The sequence below is a fragment of the Corvus brachyrhynchos genome, unplaced genomic scaffold (genome assembly GCF_000691975.1).
Source record: "Corvus brachyrhynchos isolate BGI_N302 unplaced genomic scaffold, ASM69197v1 scaffold444, whole genome shotgun sequence".
Lineage (NCBI taxonomy): Eukaryota > Metazoa > Chordata > Aves > Passeriformes > Corvidae > Corvus > Corvus brachyrhynchos.
Window position 1 is genome coordinate 1344797 of NW_008237886.1, and position 6107 is coordinate 1350903.

Below are 6107 nucleotides of genomic sequence, written 5' to 3' on the forward strand. Positions count from 1 at the left end.
AAACTAGGAAGATTTTAAGCTTGTTTTCTTAGAGTTTAGAGGAACAAAACTGAAGCCTCTGGAAATGAAACTGGGGGGAAGACCCAACCCAGGCAGAAATCTTTATTAAACACAGATGTCAACAGCAGTAGCATGTAATTAGTGCCCTAATTGTGACTGGGCAAATAACGGTGGCTTGGGGAGGGTCCACATGAAGGTATCTGACTGTGGATGTGTCTTTTTCAGCTAATTACCAAGGCTCCCTTTAAGATCAGTGAACAGAAAAAGACATTTCTGGAGCATGATTTATCTCATTCCCATCTCAGCCTGGTATAGGGGATATGAATTGCATTCTTAAGACTGGAATGACTTGACCTGTTTTTGCCTGCATCTTTCTTATGGTGCCTACAACAGTTCCCAGACTCCGTGTCCTGTTCATAGCTCCCCATACACACTCCTTTTTTTTCCTGAATAAGAAAAAAAGGAGACATAAAAGCACATTGATCTGACAAGACAGAAGATATTTTGTATTCCCATTGGCTGGGGACAGGATTTGGGAGATTTGAGTCAAATTCTAACCCTGCCACTTATTTAATACACAGCTTTAGGCAGCTGCCTACTCTGTTTTCTGAAGTGAAATTTAGAGGTTTAATGTATGTTTGCATCTGAATGACAGCATTTAAGTGATAAATGATGGTTGGGGGGGTAGACACACAATTAGGTTTATTTTTCTTTTTAGATTCATCTCACCTATGTTTTTCTGAGACTAAATCCACATAATTCTGGTAGTAGCCCAAGAGTACTGTGTCTTCAGACTAACAAATTAAAATCACTTAGTACTAGGTGGCTTATCATTCCTACAATATGAGAAAAAGGAGGGAAGGAGAAGTCTTTTGAAAAGGAAAATAAGATTAGTGGAAGCCCATTATATGAATTCACACTGGCTTATAATGCATTTCTATGGCTTATTTAATAGCAAACTATGATGTCTAGTGCTTCAGACCTTCAAGGGGTTTAGGAAAGAATTGTAGTGTTCTATGTGACTTGGTCTTTACCTACTACAACAACAAGAAGTGTTTTTTAGTCTTGCATTTATTTAGCACTGTTAAAGGTCCAAACCTTCAGTGGTGAATGGGACTTGAAGTCTAAATTTAATTTTAATTAGCTGCTAATATATGCTTAGTACGCATAGATTTCTGAGATTAAAACCCATGTGGGTATCATGGGCAGTGACTACATGTGCATGTGTGCACTTGTGTGGAAAAACCAGGGAAGTTTTTTTGATAGCAAAAGGAAAAAAGTAAAAAAACCAAAAAACTGTGTTGTGTACACTGGGAATGTACAGACATCTATAGCATTATGAGTTGCAGTTCCTTCCCTTGGAGGGCTGTTTTCAAAATACACAAATAGATAAAAGTGCCTGGTTGTAATGTGGTCCATGGCCATAACTAACTGGGAACGTGACCTGTTTGGCAGAACACTGCCCACCTTTCTCCTGGTAATCTTTTTTGTTTGTGTGGAGAGATCTCTAAGCCTTACACACCTCTGGGATTTGGGAATCTTCCTGCCGTTGCTGCCATGAGTTCAACACTGTGTATGTATATCCAGAGTAAGATGGGAGAGAAGAAGAGGTTTATCCTGTGTTGGAGACAGCTACTGTAGATGAAATAAAGAAGGTAAGATCTGAGCAAAGGTCTTGGTCTGATGTCATTTATTGCATAAACCATTCTTTGTCTTTTAGGTTGCTTAGTGTACTCAAGGTGAAGCATGTGCTAAATACTGTGCTGAATCAGGGCCTTCATTTGCTTAAAATCTTTTTCTTTATACTTCATCAGTAGACTTAAATAGTACATTTGCAGTTGATGCCACACAGCAGGTCCAGCCTTGTGAGTCTGTGACTCTGGTAATTGCTGGGAGCTGGGAGACCAGACATGTGCTTTTCCATTAGTTGTGCTGTGTGCCTTTGTGGGACCTGAGATCAGCTTGAGGTGAAGGTACTGAGGCCACAAAGAGCTAAAGTTTGTATGGTTTACTTGGCCATATTTAGGGCAAATCTGCTGTTCAGTGCTGTCTGGCCTTTAGCCCTTGTCAAATAGCTCTCAAACTGTGCTCAGAACAATTCAGAACATGTCTGGGGCATCCTATACAGTCCTTTGAGTCCTTGAGTCTTCACAGAGCTTCAGTGATCCTGCATTTTTTTTTTTTCCAGTACTGTCTATAACTTGCATTGAAGCCAAAAAATAAATGCAGAGAGGAGTTGTTCCATCAGACATAGTGTCTATCTCTGAAGAAATTTTGGTGCAGAAGAAATTACCTTATCAATGTGCCCCTGATTCCTAGTGAGCTTAAGGGGATTCACCATGGAGTGTTCAAGGCAGGTTGGATGGGGCCCTAAACAACCTGATCTGGGGTGTTATCCCTGCCCATGGCAGGCGTATTGGAACAGGATGCTCTATAAGGTCCCTTCCAACCCAGACCTTTCTATGGTTCTGTGACCTGAGGGCTTCAGCACCTTTCAGGATTGATCCATGGGTTTTGTCCACAAGTCCTTCAAAACGGCTGCTGCCTGTCTTCTTTTAAAGAGATATGTAAAGTCAAGACAACCAACCAGTTCCTGCATTTCTCCTCTTTCCTAGAGATGGATCAAGCTGATTGTGCTGATCAGGGAATTGTCTGACTGAAGGAAAAAGCTGTCTCTGACATATTTTCTATTTTGGCATTTTCAGTTATGTGATTTTATTATTTATTTTTAAATGGTCAGTAGCTGAGCACAAATTTATTTCCAAACTCATCTGTCCCATGTTGGATTTTTTTTTCCTTTCCCCAAAAGATGTCTCATTACTATGCAAACAATTAAAATGTAGAAAAAATATGAGAATTAATTACCATGCAAAGGATTCATTTCCCTCCCCTTCCCCCATGCTTGGGTCTCCTTTGCAATGCTTACTGTATTGTTAATTGTTCAACCTGTACTTAAATAACCTGCACCCCTTTAAAGGTATTTGTCGTTGCAGAAAAATCTTCAGCTGACCTATGTCCTCAGTGAAGCTGCCCATTCAGGCACGGGGAACAGATGGGGAAGAGGAGGCTAAATTCACCATTTTGTTTGCAACACAGTATAACTGATTCCCAAAATTTTTTCTTTTAATGTGTTAGTTGTGGAAATCTGTTAATTTGATATTTAAATTATTTTCAAGTGGAAGTTTCATTTATGATGTTACCCCAAGAGGGTGACTAAAATGTGTGGGCTTGAACAGGTACAGTGTATAGACGATGTGGCTCTCATTTCCTTCCTTTTCCAATTGTATGAAACATTTTGCTTCAAAAAGCATGAACTTGAACTTAGTCATGTGGAAGAATCCCCGAAATTACTTAGCCCACATCGATTTGAGGAACTGGAAGGTGCTGCTTCATGCACGTATGGAATAAGTATGTTGCCATGAAGTGATGTGTGTTGGGAGTTAACACCAATGATATGAATGGAAGACAACTGTGCCATTTCTGAGTTCAGCCTTCTGTCAGCTTGCTAGCTGGCTTCTAGAGATCATGCACTAGATAGGCTTTGGTAATAAAAGAGATCCAACAGAAACTCCTAGTCCATGGAAATCTATGGTGTCACCAGGGGAGTACTGTCATGCCTTCACCATCTCTTCTGGCTCATTCTTCAGAGTTTCTCTGAGAATATTCTGGAGTAATATGTATGTAGATTGTGCCATGGCAGTATTTTGCAAGCAGCTGGAAGGTAATTTGCTTGCCCTAAGTATAGGAAGGGCTTTTCCCTTACATCAGTTGGACAAGGTTTTAGTCTGTCAGTTCTGAAATCAGGAACAGGGCTCACATCCTACTGGTGCCTTAATGACAAGGAAAGCAGAGGCTGTCACACAGCTGCTCCTCCTTTGCAGAGGACAGGAATGCTTTCGTGTCCCACATACACCTTTGCTAGTCAGGCAAGATGCCAACAGCGTATTTCACTACCCTGCTATGACTTGTGCTCATCCAAGGATGAACTAGGACAAAATTTTCCCCAGGAAACCATTCCTCATGTCACATACACAGTTTAAAGAGCTACTGAGTAGCTATGGTGCATGTGCAACAACTCTGGGTATGTTGTTTTGCTGGTTCTTAAATTAAAATACAAGAGGTTCCTGCATATCGTTTCTACCCTGATTTGTAGGAGTTCGTTTGGAGGCACAGCTTTAATAATCTCCAATGTCTTCTTTTTATCATAGCCTGTCTTCTGTCCAGATACAAAGCAGACTGGAAATGTTTTCCAAGGGTGAAGACTTTCCAGAGCAACTGCCAGACAAGTCAGTTAGAGGTTGCTTGACTAAATCCTCATAACACACCCTGAAAATGCAGCTCATGCCATCTGCAAGGACACTTTCAGAGAGAGTAGAGCTCTGCTGCTGGGTGTGAGAGGCACGAGTAGACACGGCCAGCTCAGTAGTTCAGTTTGCAGGCTCTTAGCACCTTCACTAAGACTTTTGCACAAATGGAGCAGTGCTGGCACTCCCAAAGCAACGAGGTTACTGCTTTGTCAGTGTTTAGCCTATTGGGCCTGTCCTGGGTTGCAGTGTATTCCATTACCGTCCGCATGAGATGCTGAAACCAGGTGGGGCAGTGTTTCCTTGCCTTCTGCCCCCAGACTATCTTTCTGTTAATGGCCCATCAATGCCCTGCTGCATGACTCAGAGATAACTCCCTCCGGACCATCTTCTGTTAATGAGTACATCAACGGCTGGCCTCATGACTCATCATCCCATTGTGAGATGCTCCACCCAGAGGGAGGAACCAAGCAAGCATTCCATCCTGGATATAATCTGAGATTCCGAACACCAGAGACAACCCTTTCCACTGGATTTCCAGAGGACAGGAGCTACATAGCCACCACTGAACCTTCCAAGGAAGAGCAGACCCTTCTACAGGATCACTGCTTCAACAGAACCACATCCACCACTTCAGGAGGACTGCAGCCACCATTCTACCAGACTGCTACCACCACCCTGACTAACAGGGTGTCAGGTTGTATCCTGACTCTGTCAGTTTGAACCAGGGTTTTCTTTTATTTTTTTCCTTTTCTTTAATTTCCCTATTAATTTGTTATTCTGACTTGGTGCCTCCCACTGGTTCGTTTTCAAACTAGTACATATTTTGGCGCCCAGTGTGGGGCTTGCTCTGAGAGAAAGTCAGAATTACAATTTTGTATTAACAGAAACCTATTCACCCTGGTGCTCAGCTTGTCTATATGGATACTGTATCCTGGTCTCTATATTTTTCCTCACATGGGTAACTACCTGCCTGTTGTATTGCTCCTGTTAAAACCAGGGAATGGTATAAGAATTTCTTTATTGGTTTATTATGTCTATAGCATAATAACCTGCGAGGCGATGAATACCATTCGGAGTATATACTCAGTTTTGTTTGGCTGTCCTAGTCTGGGCTGCTATGTCTGGGATCTCCTCAGCAATCACACCCAGCCCCTGGTGGGAAGAGTAGAGAGTGGTTTCTTCCAGCCTTTCAGGCCAGGCACAGCAGTTTTTGAAAATATTGAGTTCCCTCTGGATGTTAAGGATGGTATGATCTTCTTGTCAGTTCTATTCTTTTTTTTCTCTATGGCCTTCATTGTGTACACCATGCTTAGAAACAAAACACTACTTGGTGTGGTGCAACGTCTGCTTGAGGAGGAGGGAAAAAGGAGCAAAGCAACAAACACCATGTCTGTACAGCCTTTCACAAAGAAGAAAGGAACCAAAAGCAAAGCAACAGTGTCCATCTCTACGCAGACTGTCACAGAGGAGAAAGAAACCAAAAGCACCATCAGCGTCTCCACGCAAACTGTCAGTGGACCAGAACAGCCTAAACCGATTGCAGTTGCCCCGTTCAGAAGAAGAAATCAAAAAGCAAATCAGTCCGCATAGTGACCAACGAGGATGCAGCAGGACCTTCGCACCCAGCAGAAGAAACAGAGCCAGAGATCATCACTTGGTTGCTATCCCTGGGTGAGCTGCGAGACCTGCGGAGGGAATTAACCCGCCAGATGAACGAGTCTATCCTGACCTGGCTGCTCCGCATCTGGGACGCTGCAGCCAATGACACCATTCTGGGCGGAAGTGAGGCCAGGGAAACGG